This window comes from Cuculus canorus, chromosome Z (genome assembly GCF_017976375.1).
Source record: "Cuculus canorus isolate bCucCan1 chromosome Z, bCucCan1.pri, whole genome shotgun sequence".
Taxonomy (NCBI): domain Eukaryota; kingdom Metazoa; phylum Chordata; class Aves; order Cuculiformes; family Cuculidae; genus Cuculus; species Cuculus canorus.
This window is the reverse complement of record NC_071441.1, coordinates 27,735,880-27,754,209: the sequence shown is the minus strand read 5'-3', so window position 1 is coordinate 27,754,209 and position 18,330 is coordinate 27,735,880. Positions and strand designations below refer to the sequence as shown.

General features: G+C 40.3%; 1 pseudogene; it reads left to right on the top strand.

Moving 5' to 3' along the window:
- Positions 1–10,879: 10,879 nt before the first annotated feature.
- On the top strand, positions 10,880–12,883 carry LOC104062089 (ribonucleoprotein PTB-binding 2-like; annotated as a pseudogene).
- The last annotated feature ends 5,447 nt before the right edge of the window (positions 12,884–18,330 follow it).

The following is an 18,330-nucleotide window of genomic DNA, read 5'->3' as shown; positions in this document are numbered from 1 at the left end:
ACTGCTAAGCATTTCAACACAGGCCCTAGCCAGCAACTATCTTGCAATAAGGCACTTCTCTTCATTTGCTGCAGACAGCTGCAGTATGCAACAGGAGGATCTTTCTCACCTCAGCTCACAGCCCTCCAGAGCTGAAAAGTAGATTTGTATCCTTTGAAAGTGGCAAAGAATTTCAAATAACTGTAATGCCTTCTGCTACGGGGTTATAAAGAACCAAGATAACCAAATGATATTTTCCACCTGTACTGAGTATCTGCATATCTGCATGCATTTCCCACACCAGCTTTACCCTTCTACCAAAGGCAAAGGCCTTAGCCTAGAGCAGACACCATCCCTGATGATTAAGCCTCATGCAACCACTTGGCTCAGACCTGCAGGGCTGAACACATTTAGTGTTTAATTACTGATCTGCCTGGTTTACTGAGAATTGCCTTCCACAAACTTTTAATCATCTTCAGCATGCATCAGTGCAGACAGCTAATCCTGTGCTGCCTTTAGTACTTTCCCCAGCTACTCAGTTAGCTGTGTATTCGTATTGGTTTGAGGAACTAATCTGGCCAGCAATTGCATATGGTGAAGCGCGTCTGTCAATGAATGGTTCAGACACCAAACCAGAGAAGACCATACTGGGGCACCCTCACACTCGTGAGGAAACACCCCAGTGACAGATGGCCCAGGACAGATTGACAAAGCAGGCAGCACAACAGAAGCAGCCGCAGGAAGATTGTCAAAACAATTAAACACAAACAGGTGTAGTGCTAGCAACTAAGAGCAGCAAAAAGTCCTTGGTAAAGAGCAAAGATTATGCTTATTACACAGGTGCTATGAATTAACTAACTGTATACTTGAGTTTTTATTATTAAATCCTCCACAAAAGTTTCAGACTCACTGGAAAGATAATCTTGCACAAGAGTTGTATTTTTAACTCACTCATTTTGAGCTGCAATGTCTTCTGCCAGACAAGGGAAAAATTACTTACAGGGCTGCTGACTCTCTGTATCCCCTTTGCAATTTGTGTTTTTCATTTAAGTAACTCAAAGGAAAGTGTAATACTGGCATCTTCATGACATTAAACAAAAGGTGAATGGCAAAAGCTGGATCAAGTTATGCAACAAGAAGTATTATTCTAAACAACACTTTTCAAATACATATAAATGACTCTCATGGTCTACTTTAAAATAAATTTTCAAACTGACCAGCTTAATCAAGTCTATTTTTAGCATTTTACAGGTTTTGTTTTGACTTAATTTCACCAAGTCCACATACATTCTTGTATATATCCTGGGCTCACAAATGCCTGCAATTTTAAATCTACATTTTTACTGGGACAATCATAAGCACAGCCTGACAGTGACAAACTCTGAATGGTGCGATACAGGTATCTGTTGCATTTACTACGTATTTGCATCCAGTGGCACACTGGGGACAAAATCAAAGTTCGGGGCCTTTTGGATTGATCACTGATCAAAACTGTTGGAAAAGTAGCCCATGCCCTCCAGAGACAGTAATCTCGTTTTCTACCGAGACACAACAGATGGGTAACATGAAAAGTGCCAGATGAGCACAACAGTAAAAAGAACATCAATTGTGTCAAATAAGCTGCAGTCTCAGCTTGCGCTTGCCTAACTGTTTCCAGGGAATGCTGTTTGAAGGCACCAAGGCAGACGCCTATAAAAAAGGTCTGCACTGACTTCCTAAAAATCCTTCTAGCTCTGGCAGAAGACTCCAACCTATCAAGCACATATACCACTATTAAATATGACATTCTCTCATAGTTTCTTATATTATAAGCGTTTTACTAGAGTCTGATATTGCATGTAAATGATACATTTCTGAAGTTCTGTGACTGCAGATACCTGCGAAATTGCTGAAAAAAATTGCTGATTGGGAGGAAGCATTTTCCAGTATTTTTTTCTTTGATATATAGAAAAAAACTGTGCTTGTATATTTTAAATCCCTTTTGTTGTTGTTAAAGGATTTAAACCCTTCTCCTCAGATGTAAAGCATAGTTTAGTTCCTTGCCACAGAAATTAGGAAATCAGAAACTAAATGCTCATTGTTGTTTTTACATTGCATCACATCTCTTTCACAGTTTATAAATTAATCAATATCAGTTCATTTGAAAAGCCATCACTCTTACTCCAAAAATGCCTGTCTAAACTCTATTACTTTGGGGATGAATTTTTAAACACTTGTTTGTGAACCTCAGAACTAAGCAAGTAGAAACAACAGTCCCCTGTTCATGCAGTTCTAAACTCTTAAACCAGGTAGAAGACTGCAAGTGGAATATAGAACTGCACTGCAGAAGAATCTGTCTTTTTTGGTAGAGCACAACTATAGTACTACTTATGACAGCCTAACTACTCGTTTATTTGAGGAGACAAGCTGCCCATGCATTTCCATATCTCCAAAGAGAACACACATACTATTGAGACATAGCAACAGCAGAATCCAGAGAAGCAGGAAAACAGAGCGAAAGAAAAGAGTACTATTTTTCTTGAAAGTGTCACTCAGTTGTGTGGAAAGCCTCTGCACTGCCCTTTAAGCACGCATTTTCTAACACTGCACTGTGCTCCTGGCTCCCTTATCACTACTACAAAACTCTAGCCACTCATACCAACACTGATGGACAGGTCCCACTGGCAACATAGAGTTCCTGGAAGGCTTTTCTGGAGGAGCTTTCTTTTGCCATACCTAGCAAGAATTTGTCAGGTTAGTGTCCTCATTGTGGACTGTCCTGTAACGTCCAACGGGCATAGCCTGTTAGATGAAGCGCTGTTCTTTGAATCCCATTATTTGTACAAATCTAGTAATTCTACTCCTACTTATGAATACTTACTAGTAAGATTTTTCAAATAACAAGCAAAGACAGTACATGTATATTTTATGCCCTTTCTCTACCACTAGAACCTGAAAATAAATTTGAGACATAGCAGTTTCCGAATGCGGCAATCCCATGTTCTACTTCATGAAAAAATGGTGATGCTGGCAGCCTTCACAAATTCTCTCAGATTCTCTCCCAGACAGATTCTCTCCCAGACTTAGTGATTTCACCCTCTCTTTCATATTTTTAGTACTTTCTTAATATGCTAGGTCTGAAATTTTGGCTTGGTGATTTTATGCCTTAGCCCAGAAGGCAAACAGATTCTTCCTGGTTTGTTGGCACTAAACACATATGCCTTATGTGTTAGGTATAAAGTATCTGTCGTATTTAGGCCACAAGTCATCAGTTTTTTTTCAGACACATAAAAAAGACTTTCTGATTCTTACTGGAACAGACCATCTATGGATATGATTTATGTATTACAGAATCATAGAATGTCCTGTGTTGGAAGGAACTCATTTTACTACAGCTGTTAAGCTAATTCAGAGGAGAAAAAAAAACAGAAAACTGACTGTTGAAGCTGCACAAACCTAATCAAATAAGAAATTCTAGAAAATAACAATGAACATCCAGAGGAGGGCTATAAAGATGATCAGAGGGCTGGAGCACCTCCCATACGAGGACAGGCTGAGAGAGTTAGGCTTGTTCAGCCTGGAGAAGAGAAGGCTCCGAGGAGATCTTATAGCGACCTTGCAGTATGTGAAAGGGGCTACAGGAAAGCTGGGGAGGGACTGTTCACAAAGACTTGCAGGGACAGGATGAGTGGGAATGGGTATAAACTGGAGAGGGGCAGATTTAGGCTACACATAAGGAAGAATTTCTTCACCATGAGGGTGGTGAGGCACTGGCACAGATTGCCCAGGGAAGGTGTGGATGCCCCATCCCTGGAGGTGTTCAAGGCCAGGTTGGATGGGGCCTTGGGCAGCCTGATCCAGTGGAGGTGTCCCACTGGTGATCTTTAAGGTCCCTTCCAACCCAAAATATTCTATGATTCTATGATCTCTACAGGTCATCAATATCTTTGACATCTGTTTTTCCAAATCATTTGATGTTTGATACAAACTTCAAACAATTAAGCTCTTGGGAGTATATTTCACACATAGAATTTTCCATACATTTTTAATTACCATAATGATTCCATGAAAAGAACTGTATAAATTCTAAATACAATCTGGTTTTAACTCACAGTTCGTGCAAGAAGCAGGAGATGAACATTCATGTACTCTTCAGAGAAATGTGATTTTCTAAATAATTGTTAATATTTTGTTCTTACTCTCTGGAAATCCTCCATATACCCTCTTTAAGGGTTTGCTTTATTTTGGTTTGTTGTACTTTATGTCAAGATACATCCAGTTTGAGAGCTATAAGTTAGCATGTCCTCTGTTTGGTGTTCTGTAAAAATCTACAGATGAAAAATGTTAAAAGCATCATTTGTTTAGTATACTTTTATGTTGTTACTGTGAATTATTCTCAACAATCTATGTTCCTAATTTATTTATTTTTTTTTAATCACAGGCTTACAACTTTCTGTTTTATAATCCGCAGTAATAGAAAAATCACATGGTAGGGCATTGCCTTTTGCACTACTGATATAGCAGAGGAGGAGCAAAATATAACATGATACCAGAAGGTATCTTCTGACTTGAAATTTCCATGAATTATTTAGCTTATCCAGCTACATGTTATAATTACTGTATCCAGTTCAAGTACTGGGAGACAAAAGTGCCAGCTGAAGTATCATCAGACCTGAAAGCACTGCTTGACCCTGTACTAGATAAAAAAGCCCAACTTTCTAACTGATGGTAAGAAAAACACAAATTCCACCTCAGGCACACTTGGTAGAAAAGAGTGTCAAACAGGTGAGAGAAAAGCCCACAGCTCTCATCAGTCATTTTGACATCTTCATAAACCTCAATGTTTAAAAATATTTTTAGATGATTAACAGGAAGAAATTGTATTTAAGTGTAATCAGAGTAACTAATAATGACGCTAGTTATATACTACTATTTTTTTTAAATCTACTTTTATGTACTAAAAATAAATTGTCAGACTCATAACTTATTTATAAAGGAAGCCTTCTCATGCGTGTATCCATGACAACCTACATTTATATTTTGAGCTCCAGAAAGTTGTTACAGCACAGCTTACATAAATTATTTTAAAGAATTTAACAAGATAAAATTGTTTGCTACCCTAGGTGTTTTATTTGGCATAATATATATTATTTCAACTATATTGAAGCATACTGGAACACAAAAGGATTGTAAGTGCTTTGAAACCAATCTTGTCATAACATAAACATATTCTTAATACAAGGAAAATGTAGAATCTCTTTGTGACAAAACTTACTAGAAAATAAAAAATCATAAAGACTTAGTAATTGAATATTAGCATGCCATGTCTAGGAAAGCAAAGAAACATAATAGAAATGCAAAATGTACATTGCCTGAAATAAATAAAGCTGCTTTCATTTACACTAGTATGCTGCCTACTGGGATTCCATCTGGAGTGCTCTGGGCACAGGCGTTGTATTTTTTTTCTTCTCTTACCTAGGAGAAAGGGCCTGCTTTCACTACACTGAGCACTACTAAAATTGCATTTCTGTTATATGTACTTTATTTTTGTGTTTGACTTGAGAAGCGTAGTATATTATTAATATACTAGATCAACACAGTAGGCAGTTTCCAAGTACAAAGCAGCAACAGTGAGAAGATACTTCATGAGATTTTCCAAAATGATTATTTGTTATTTCCCTAGCATTTTCTTGTCAAGTAAATGTATCATTTATCTAGGAAAGAGACTTTGAGGAAAGACAGATACCATCATTTCAAAACTGTTTAATATGCTAAGAATTCAAGTCCTGTTAGTAACTACAGCCTCTATGAAAACTGTTCTGAGCATAGCCTACTACTTTAGACTGTGAACCAGGAAAGCAAAAAAGCAGACAAGCTCACAACAGAGTCTGCACTTGAATTCTCTGTTGAGAGAAGTTTTTTACATCAGTGATGCAATGTTTGGGTGACACACTGCCAGGCAGCCTGCACTGGGTGGATTAATTATTTCTCAACCTACACGGGGCCCCCAGGGGCTCTGTTCATGGGGGATTACCAAGTGGACAGGCATCTAGCTGAGGGCGGACCAACAAGTCTGAAGTAAAATTCAATACCTCTGTCAAATGCAGTAACACAAACTTCCTCTGTAAGCCCCATTCAGAGACTTCAAGAACCACAACCCAGCAATGAACTAAGCTATGCAAAGTTTTGCTATGACCATGGAAAACCAGCAAAGGTTAGGCTGATACTGGGATGGCATGAGCTTTGCAGGCCATGCTCCTGAAGCAGAATCAGCAGGTGAGAGGGATGTTTACTTTGCATGTGTTACCAGCTGGTCAACTGTCCCTACTTACTACTTTCCGACTTTAATATAATACAAACTCGATTCTGTCATCAGCTTCTTTCAGTTCTCCATGAAAGATTAGAAAATGTGCCGCTGAAATGAAATCTCTTAATCAAGAGACACAAACATTTAATAATCTCTCCTGAAATTTTGTGACAATATGCAAATGTATAGTAGCTCCCATGATGTATAAGAGAAGGCACTTGAGTGACTGGTTTACCAGAGAACAACATCACATTTTAACTAAAAATCTTGAGAATGCTGCTACTTCATACAGGTGCAACAAGACAATCTCGAGTCTCATGTCTTGTCCTGCCCCAGCTTGACTGTACTAGATACCTGTATCTATAATGAAAAGGTCATCCTTTCTAAACAGTCTGTATCAAAAACATATAGAAAAGCATCACAAAGGCAATGTAACCATATTTGAATTTGTGGGTTTAGTCAGTATAATAATAAATGGTAAATTAAATAAACTTTACAGTAGTAAAAAGGTCATACATTGCTAGATATTTGGTAAGCATTCCATTAGAAAAAAAATTTAGAACATGTTTATTCGACTTTTACTCTACGTATTTCAGATGGTAGGTTTAGCATAACTGGATTAATAGTCTATCCTTCTGATATCTAATGTTTTTCAATGGAAATTAATTTGTGGCCCATTAAAAATATTGCCTAACATATGCCCATCAGCCAGCAAAATTGACGTATATTGGTTTTGTACAGACAGCAGTGGCTCGAGTGCCATAGTGTGTAAACACTTATGATGGATAAAATCTAGAACAGATACCACGCCATGTGAGTGTGACATTACAGAAAATTCTGTGCAATTTAAATGCGTTGGTTGAAACTATTAATCAAGCTTATTTGATGGGTTTCCTCTGGTGTTGATTATAGAGAGTGTCAAGCAGTTGTACATGGAAAAGTGGAAAATCAGTGTTTTGCACCCACATCTAGATACCATAAAGTTATGGCTATGTCTGTAGTCTACAGCTATCCCTCTATGCAGCAAATAAAGAGCTTTTCTTTTGCACTGTTTCAATAACAAGGAAAAAAAAAATCACCATGACCATTACAATTTTTCGAAGACCACTTTAAAATATGGTTCCTCTCTAACAGTTCTGGTGAGGAGTTGGCCACAATAAAATGTAAAATGGAAATAAGCATTATTAGTACAAATTTCAGAGCCCAGTCTTCCTCCTTGATGCTGCTTTTCTATGTTCACCTGAGTTAGAAAGACAAACTCGGTGAAGTTACAGTTAACTGTACTTGAAAAGTCCCTAAGTGATTAGGGAAGGAAACAGACGTTTTTCAAGCACAGCATTACACACATTCACTTGTATTTTTAAGCAGTTAGGATACTTTTCATGAAACTAAATGGAATATTGCTAAATGATGCAGCTGCTTTTGGAATATCTTAAGCACATATTTCAGGAACAATATGAAACTGAAGTATATAGAATTAAAATTGTCAAAAAAAAAAATAAAAGGGATTGATTAGTACTTTAAAGAAAAAAAAATCCTATGCCTATTTAATCAACTGGTGAAGTTATTTGGTCATTTGATCAGTCAATAAGGGAAGAAACCTCCAAACTCCACAAAATCATTATTTTTTGATGAATTGAAAAATGTAAGAAAAACTATTTTGATCCTCCAAAATAATCATTCACTCTTACGTCTGAGCAGTAATTAAGTGGACTTAAAAAATGGACTTGAGTCTATCCAATCTGTTTAAATGTTCCCTAACATGATCCTTCCACACTAAGTTTTCCTTCCTCTGGACTTTCTGACTGATCTCTGTGACCTTGAATTCCTGACAGCAAGTCTTACCAGTGAAAACTAAAGCAAATCAAGCAGCAAGTAAATTTTTTCCACTTGTGTCACCAGCTTCCCTGCCCCATTCATCAATTCACATTTTTCCTATTCCTCCCATTTTTGCTAATATACCAATAAAACCATCTTCTAGCCCTTCAATTTCTACAGCAGATTAATCTCCAAATGGTTGTCTCTCCTTGATCGGATGGCTTGTAGTATACACCAACCACAAGGTTCCCATTGGTTCCTCCATCTTTAACTTTGACCCACAAGCTTTCAACTTGTTCGTGGCTACTCTTCAACAACAGCCCTTCACATTCTCTTTCTTTCCTGAAATAGAGAGCAACACCTCTCCTTCTTGGTCTGTCCCTTCTGAACAGCCTGTAGCCATTGACAGCCACATTCCAGTCATGGGATTTGTCCCACCACATTTCTGTGATGGCAACTAGATCATAGCTTTCTAGTAGCATGGTAGCTTTCAGCTTCTCCTGCTTGTTACCCAAGCTTCGTGCGTTAGTGTAAAGGCACTTCAGCTGGGCTACTGGTTGCATCACCTTCCCAGTGGACCTTTTATTACCTATAAGGTGTTTTGGAGAAGTATCTGCCCTAACACCTGACCCCTTATGCCTGTCCTTCCACCTCTTGTTAAGGGCTAGCTTGATGTTATCCCCCCTCCTTCGTATCTAGTTTAAAACCCTATCTACAAACCCCACAAGCTCCTGGGCAAAGAGCCTCCTCCCACTCTGACAAAGGTGGCTCCCATCTAAAGCCTGTAATCCCAGTGCCACGTAGGCCATCCTATTATTAAACACCCCAAAGTTATTGTGGTGACACCAGCCATGGAGCCATTTATTAATAGACCAGACCTGTCTGAGCTGTGCTATGTCACCACCTCTAACTGGAAGTAGAAAAGAAAAAATCACCTGGGCCCAACTCTCTCAGACAGTCCTCACAGCAGAGGTTCGCCAGCCCTCTGATCATCTTTGTGGCCCTCTTCTGGACCCATTCCAACAGTTCCATATCCTTCTTATGCAGGGGATTCCAGAAACGGACACAGTACTCCACGTGGGGTCTCACAAGCACAGAGTAGAGGGGAAAGTCATGGAGAGTGGCATAGCAACAACGTAGGCCAATTCCCACATACTGAGGGACCATAGGAGACTATAAAGAGAGTATTTTTTTTATTTGGACCAGTTCCACTGATAACACTGGAACGGTCACCACGCCAAGTAGCACAATGAACTCTGCATCAGATTACACCACAGGTCAAGGAACTAGATAGTCCTCCTTCTCCAACTGTAAACACCAAAATGAAGACATTAGGGATATCGCAGAAAATATGGCATTTTGACAACTGAGGTATTCTCTAAAGTGAGATGAAGATGCTGAATCTTGATCTCTTATGCTGAAGGTAAATGATCTTCATCACTGAATGTTTAGAAACATGGGATGAGGAGGGGGCTGGAGCCCAGGGCTCCTGAGAAGAGGCAGAGGATGGTCTCTGTGGCCAATGGGCACACTCCCCCTCAGGCAAGCAGCACAGCAGGCAGGAGCACACTCCCCCTCAGGAAAGGGGGCCCTAAGCCCCCATGAACCTTCTCCTTCACTCACATTAGGGACCCTTTCGGGCCATGCCGCCCCCCCCCCCCAAATCTGCCATATTGGGCAACACACCTTCGCCCAGGTCACAATCACTACGACATCACAATGGCCTCCTGCTGTCACCAGCCACCTGACTGGTGGCTCTGCACCTAGCAACGCTGTGGACTCACACACGGGTCACTTAGCTTCGAGGACCTCGGATGCTGAGCATGTCTGGAGAGAAGGGAAGCCAGAGTGGTAAGGCAAGCAGCTGCTCCTCCGTGAATGGTGCAGCACAAAATGGCCTCCAACAACCATCAAGGAGCAATACAACTCCCAAGAGCCTGAAGGACGGTCAGCCCAGAAGGAGAAACACCATCACCCTTCACGCCATGAAAGCCATTGCCAATACTTATGGGGCCAATGCCTTTGAAGGTGTGAACAAACCATGGAACAGCCTGGGGCCCTGGCGTGCTTATCTGCTCCATCTGATAAGGAATGGTGTAAGGCCCAAGTTTAAGCGCCCACCAGCACGTGATGTGGAGCCCATGGAAGTGGACCCCTCAAAGGATAAGGAGGAGCCCATGGAAGTGGACTCAGAAGAAGATGGTGTGGAACCAATGGAGATTGATTAACCTTAGTAAGTCTGTATTTAATTTACAGTGGCACTTTGCTCACTGGAAATTTATGTTCATACAATGTTTTTCACCCTGAAAAATTACAAAATGTAGCACTCAATTTTTAAACATTTAAAGCCATATTAATCATTTTACGTCTCTTTTCACCAAAATGGACACTTATTCATAGGATATGAATGACTAGTTAACCTTGCACATCAACTGTATATAGCAAATAAGGAAAGGAAATGAATCCAGAAAGTAAATCCTTTTCCATAGTACATTAGAACTGGGAGGTTTAGAACTGGGAGGTGAACAACATGCAGAGACCCAAAATAAGAATGGTGAAGGCTGACATAGTTTTAAGAGATTGCTACGAAGTTTGTAAATAACCAGTCACTGAAACTTCTGCTTATCCTTTACGTAACAGGTCTGCAAGCCGCTCCCCTGAAAGACCTGGATTAAAATGGATCCATCTGGCCACACTAAGAGCTTTCAGAGGTTTCAGTATCAGCGATTGCTCTGGTTTATTAAACAGCTAATAAAGACCTGTGAGGATCAGCTACACGTCGATGCCTGTGAAGAGAGCCGCGGGGCTCGGGGCTGCAACTCCCCCGGCGTTGCAGGGGTGGTCCCGAGGCTCCGCGTGCCCGCGGCGAGCCTGAGCTGCGCGGCTCCCCGTGCAAGATGGCCGCCGCAGCGCGGCGCTCGGCGACCACCCGCCGCCATCTCAGCAACACGCGCAAGATCTTGCTGGGGAACCCGGCACCCGAGCCTTGACTTATCCATGGCTTATCTAAACATTACGAAGTCAAGTATTGGTATGTGGACAGAAATAAGAGAACGGCGTTTGCTACTGTGTTAAATGGAGAGCAGGCTCACAACGCAATTCGGAAGTTTCATTAGTATTCTCGTCGGGAAAAGAAATATCTGTGCAACTCCAACCAGCAGACGCTTTATTATGCATTACGAATTTGCTCATTTCATTTACGTCAGAAGAGTTTGAGGAACTTGTGTGTGCCTATGGCAATGTTGAGAGGTGTTTTTTGGTCTGTGGCAAGGTTACTGGCCATTCAAATGCCTATGGCTTCATGAACTATATGAAGAGAGACTCTGCTGCAAAGACGAGATTGGAACTTCTGGGGAAACAGCTGGATGAGAGCACTCTCTTTGCAGGCGATGGACGTGAACCAGCTGACAACAAATCTTATTCACTCTAACTGCCTTCGTGCACATAAATTGCAAAAAGGCTGCACTGATTCTAAAGAACTGATCCAAACTTTCTCATAGATGTATAAACATGTTTTCTGTCAGGATGAAGACAATTATATTGGTGACTTTGCGGTGGATGAGTATGAAACAGCAGAGCAGGCTGAGGAAGTTCAAGAAGTAACTGATGGCATGACTATCAAAGGAAAGAGAGTCCAGGTGTCATACTGTGCTCCAGGAGGCAGAAGCACATTAGCAGCACTTATAACAGCACAGAGAATGATGAAGAACAATAGGAAAGGTTTGCTTCCAGAGCCAAATCCAGCGCAGATTATGAAAAGTTTTAAGAACCCAGCAATGTTGCAAATGCTGCTACAGCCTCAGTTGCGTGGTCATGCTGTTAAACCTGTTCTTGGAGCATCTGCAGGTTTACCTCAGCTTATAAATTCAGTACTTGGCTCACCATTTTTGCAGTTGAAAAAAGTTCATCATAGCTCACTTCTGGGGAATACATCCAATTCACTGCTGCAGAGCCTTGCCCACCTACCACTGCCACAGCAGCAGCTAATGAAGATGGAAAACATTCAGGCTAATGGTAAACGGGGTTTGCTGGGAGAGCCTCCAGCCATGCTCCTGCATCGGTACTGGGAATAGAGATAATACCATCAGTGAGCTCAGGCATGGGAACCTGTGGAGAACCTCTCAAGTCAGCAGCCGCAGGGGTGGGCATGCTGCCATTCTTTCCGAATCAGCACATTGTTGGACAAGCCACACCAGGGCAAAATAACGCTCCAGAGAAATAATCGACTCCCAAAGCGGCTGTCTCAGGATTGCAGCCTTATCATCAGACCTTAACAAATCTTTCTGCGGAAGCTTTGCGGGCTGGGCATGCCAAACAACAAAATCAGCTAAAAAATACTAACACAAGTTTGGGGACTCCCTTGAAAAAACAGACTTGGCTACTAGGAGAACTACCAAAAGAAATACGTCTTAGTACCAACCCAAACTTGAACTTGGCGAGTGTGTTTCCCGGCTTATGTCTTCCAGTGATTGCCAGCAAAGTCTCCAGTCCACTGCAGCAGACTGGACTTCCGAACAATATCGCGTGTGCTGCTGTGTCTCAGGGAACTACATCCCAACATGCAATGGAAAATTATTTCAATTACTCTGCACAGCATGGGGAATACACACAGGTGACTCCAACAAGAAGTGAGAAGAGGGGCTCTACATACCTGGTTTCCTTCTCGGAACCTGGCCCCATGGAGTACCAGCAGACTGAGGGCTCCATAGTCTGTTACGCAGAATCCTCTCTCAAAAAAAAGCGCATGTACTGAGACCCAAGTAACCACTCCTGCCTTAGGGTGAAGGCAGGCTGCTTGTACCTCCGCTATTTATTGCTGCCTTAACTCCAGTCAAATAAATCTTTATGTTTTGGGTTGTGAGTATTTCTATAGGAACAACGTCTGTAGTGTTAAACCTGCTGGGGAAGCCATACGGATTGCTCCAAGGGCAGCCACTTCTTGGCGCTTGGACTTGCCTTCTGAAAGGGGGGGATGACATTTCCTTTGTTGTCTGAAAGTCATGGTGCACTGAGGCTGCCAAAGCAGAGCAGCCTGGTGAGTTTGGGTAGGTTACGGAGGAAACGCTGGTCCTTTCTCCAGGCTTCAGACTGAGGAAGTTGAAAGATGGAAGCTTGATAGTAGGTTTTTTCCTTTTTTAATGCAGAATGTGGGGTTTTTTCAGTCATACTTTTTCCAGGATTTAAGAGTTCTGCATTTACAGCCTTTATATTTTTAATATTTCCTCTCCCTCCTGGAATGGATGAAAGATGCCCCATCCCTGGAGGTGTTTAAGGTATTGGAAGGGGCCTTGGGCAGCCTGCTTTAGTGGGATGCCCCTGCCCATGGCAGGGGGGTTGGAACTAGATGATCTTTAAGGTCCATTCCAACCTTAACTATACTATGATAATTAGGCTATATAAGTCTAAGTCACTGCTTATATATTTACCGTTACAATTAAGCACTAGTTTATTAAAAATTTATATAGCGAAAAATAATATGGATAGTTTTATTCATGACTGATCCTCAACTGGCTGATTATCATCGTGGAGCTGCTTCTGTTTGCTCTTCTCAAATAGTCACTGTGAGTATTTTGTAAAAAGTAGCTTTCTGCTTTATACATGGTTTTTCATGTTTTCAAATATGAAAAATGTATTGATGCTGAAATAGCTATCTAAGAACTAAGCAGTTCTGGCAGAAATATCATTTGGCTCCACAGCTCTGTGGGAGTTAGACCACTCGCGGTATATAAGCTCTACCTTTTGTCAGAAAAACTCATTCCCATACACCACTTATTGTATTAGTATAGCTCATGTCTGGCATAACGACCAGAGCACGTACTCTCGAGCGACATTGCCTCTGGAATCCAGCTATCTACATTAGCACTGTATGCCCACTTACAAGATGCCTTCACCCACAATAATCCTGCAAGCTACACTCACACCTCTGTTTAATCTCTCAGTTATGTTCTACAGGTAAGGACTTAACAGCTGAGAAATTCATGGATATGAGAAAGAGGATGATTTTTACATTAAGCAGAAGTGATCACCAGAAGATTCTTATGTAGTAAATCAGTGGCAACTGTTGAGCTAGTTTTGCTCAATTGCTGTGCACGAGGATGGAAACCTGTGGAGCAAAGTCAGACTCCATTGTGAACATGCTGTTCAGGAAGATAGCACAAAAATGTGTCACCATTTCAATACAGTGACCTTTACAAGCCTTTCCCTGTCTTTTCTATCCATAAGATAAATGACCAGCAGGTACATATGTTTCAGCATTTGTGCTATTAACCAGTAATAAAATACCACTTTAGACATACTTAAATTTTTATTTAATGTTTCATAAATAGGAATAAAATATATGGCTATGACTATCTCAGTTAGACTGAGTCCATATGAAACAAACCCTAATGCTGAGGCAGAATCACACAGTGAACTTAGCAGACAACTGCTATCCGGAGTAGCACACAGGACATTACTCAAACTGTTTCTAGTGAAAAGCCTTCCAAAGTTGTCAAAATACACTCTGATTCAGCTTCTTTGTATGAGAAAAAAAAAGCCAATGACTTTATTATAGTAGTGCTTTAGGGAGAAAACTCTTAAAAAGAAAGAAGAATTAAGAACAATTCTCAATTAAGAAAAACTAAAAGAGAATACCATATGAAGACAGCACAAAAAGTATTTACTGGCAACCTGGGTCAAATGCATAGACCTGTCCAAGAAGATTTTAGGAAGATCAAAATAAAAGTCTGCGTGACACTACAGGATAAAAGATGATGTTAGAAATAAGGGTGCATCTTTAAACAGCCACAGTCATGTTTAAGGAACGGTAATCAATTATAAACTCTGGCAGCTTAAAAACACAAGGCAGAAAAAAAGAATTTGAGGAACACTTGCAGAGGAAATAAACATTTTTATATATACACATATGCATATTTAAGCACATTAAGGAGGAGGAAGTCTGCCAGAGAGTTTGTAAAGCCAACAGATGACTGACAGCATTAAAGATCTCTCAGGGAAGATAAGTTTGTAACAATAAACAAATTTTTTATAGCTGTGTTCAACATGGACAGCAGAAGGTTTCTAATGTTGGAATCCTTTCTGAATAATGCCCTCTGCCTTAAAGTGAATTCAAATGAAATAGAAAACGCATTAACAAAGTGAACAATAATGTAACACTAGGGACAGATTACATTCCATTTAAGTTCATCTGGCTTGAAACTACATGACATCGGAAGAACTGGAAGGCATCAAATCTGATGACAAAATTTTTTACAGGATTCAGGAGAAGATCTGGAGAAGAAAAGGCCAGAAGGCCTCATGCATGTGTGAGACAAACTATAACAGAATGAGTAGAAACAGATACAGTAAAACCACCAACACATTTTTCTGAAGGAAAGACATTCCTTCCTAACACAAGAGTTCTTTGGGATATTTAATATGCACATCAACAAAGAAGGTGAGGTTGATACAGCTTATCTGAGTTTTCAAAGTCACTTGGGAGAGACTTAATATTACAAACCCTTAAAGAAACTGAATTAGGAAAGCTGAAATGGAAAACTAGCAGTTAACACTACTGGAAACAAATGAGTTGGAAGGACAAGTTTTTGCACTGTGGAGAGATAGCAGTGTTCTACAGTACATCTTGGTCTCATGCTAGTCATCAGATTTATAAGTATCCTAAAAGAAGTAAAAAATAGTGACTGACAAAGTTTACTGACATTTGCTAGTAGGCAACAAAATTAAAGATTGTGCCCTAACATGAAGAAAGGCAGAAAGGCCTTTCAAGGATGGATTACCGATAAAATTATTAATTTTCATGCAGACAAAGTAATGCATAAAAATAAACCCAAATCCTAATTCCATATACCTAATGATAGTCTCTCAGGTGGCTTTTACTACTCAAAAATGAGATTTCAGGACTATAATAGGTAGTTCCATGAAAATGTCATTTCAGAGCTCAGCAGAGATAACAAAAGCAAATCAGATGGTAGGATTTATTAGGAAAGGAAAAAGATTAACAGCATAATGGTATTTTCTACTATATAAATCCATAGTACATTTCCTCTTCAATGTTGTGTAGGGTTTGATTTTTCATCTTAGAAGAGTATATAGACTGGAAGAGTTCCGGGAAGATGACACTGATTATTCTAAGTATAAATAAGAATGGTTAAGCTGACAAAGACTCATTGCCCTGGGAAAGAGATAAGCAGAACAGGTGTGATAGAAAGACATAAAATTGCAAATGGAATAGCAAAACTAAACAGGAAACAATTGTTCAGGTTTGTTTTTTTTTCTTTACAAGAACTAAGAGACATTAAAGAAAACTAGCTAGTACAAAGTAAACAAAACCCCTGCATTTCTGCATAGTCTGTACTTCGTGTGGAATTCTTTGTCCCAGGACATCATCATCGTGGATATATATAGTAGTTACTAGGATATCAGGAGAAGTTTAACAAATTCACAGGGGACAGAAGTCCATCTCTGTCTGTTAAATACAGAGAGACCTTATCTGGGTCTGAATGGCATTGTGCCAAAATGCTGAAGGCTGGAGAGTGTCCTTAATCAGTCTCACTGTATGGTTGTCCTGTACTCAGTTTTCTCTAATGGCCAAGGTCAGAGATAAATGTTGGTGTGAGTGGACCTTGGGACTGACATTGAAGATGCTGTTCTTAGCCATCACACAATAACCTTCATAAATGAACATTTTAGGATACACACCACTACTGTACAAAATTGGCATTAAAATGTTTAGCAATTTCTAGCCATATCAATATTTAGGCAAAAAAACCCCACCAAGCAGTATACTTATTTAAAAAAAAAGCAAACCCAAATGAAGGAATCCTGAAAGATTTTTGCCTACACAGGGCATTAAACATTTTATATCTCCTTCTCTTTCACATTTTGATGAAACTGTAGGTTACAATTACATTAGAGACTGTAAACAAGGAGAAACTGGCACCATACCAGCAGACTAAACAACACTGTGTAGTAGTAAAAATATTTCAGACGCCAGTATAATAATAAAGGCCTAAGATCTGCCATGGCCAGTGGCATTAAATTTTATTTGGAAGCTTATGAAATTTCTGCCATGAGTGTGATGCTACCACAGTTAGGCAGCCTTAGGGAGATGGATACTTTTTAAAAAGTAGTTTTCCTCACTGAATCATGTACTCTTAACTTTTCCTTTAACTGCCTTCTTGTGTTTCAACTTCTTCAAAGAAATGTAAAAGCAACTTCTTACTACGAAAGGTTTATATCTAACAGACAACTGGTAGAGACTTTTGCCTAAAGTGTTCAATAACCAAGTTTGAGAAGAACTTGGCATAGTTTGAGAAAGAGTTCTGATCACCACCTTGCTAGCCAAGTAAAATATAAATCTATCAGACATAAAATAAGGTTGTACCATTATAGGACTTCTTTTGTCACAAAAATCAATTTCAAATAAGGGTGATGATTTATTTGCTGAGAAACTTTCTCAGCATTGTCCTACTTTTTGTACTATCATTGCTTGGTTTCCTCCCTTTTGTTCTCTTACAACAAGAGTATCTGTGAATATTGCAACACAGCAGATTGTAGATTCATAGAATGACTTCAGTTGAAACAGACATTTAAGATCATCGAGTCCAATCATTGACCCAACCCTGCTAAGCCAGCCACTAGACCATGTCCCCAAGTACGACATGTACTGGTCTGTTAAACACCTCCAGGGATAGTGGCTCAACCACCTTCCTGGGCAGCCTATTCTAATGCTTGACAACCCTTTCAGTAAAGAAATTCCTCCTAATATCAAACCTACATCTCCTCTGGTGCATCTTGAGGCCATTTCTGCTGATTCTGCCACTAACTACCAGGGCAAAGAGACCAACCCAACCTTGCTACAATTTCCTTTTAGCTGGCTGTAGATAGGGATCAGGTCTCCGCTCGGTCTGCTCTAGACTAAACACCCCCAACTCCTTCAGGTGCTCCTCATAAGCCTTGTGCTCTAAACCCTTCACCAGATTTGTTACCTTTCTCTGGACATGCTCCAGCATCTCAGTGTCCTTCTTGTAGTGAGAGGCCCAAAACTGAACACAGTATTCAAGATGTGGCCTCACCTGCGCTGAGTACAGGGAAAAGATCACTTCCCTAGTCCTGCTGGCAAGACTATTTTTGATGCAGGCCACGATGCTGTTGGCCTCCTTGGCCACATGGGCACACGGCTAGCTCATATTCAGCTAACTATCAAACACACCTACAAATCCTTCTCCTCCAGGCAGCTCTCCAGCCAC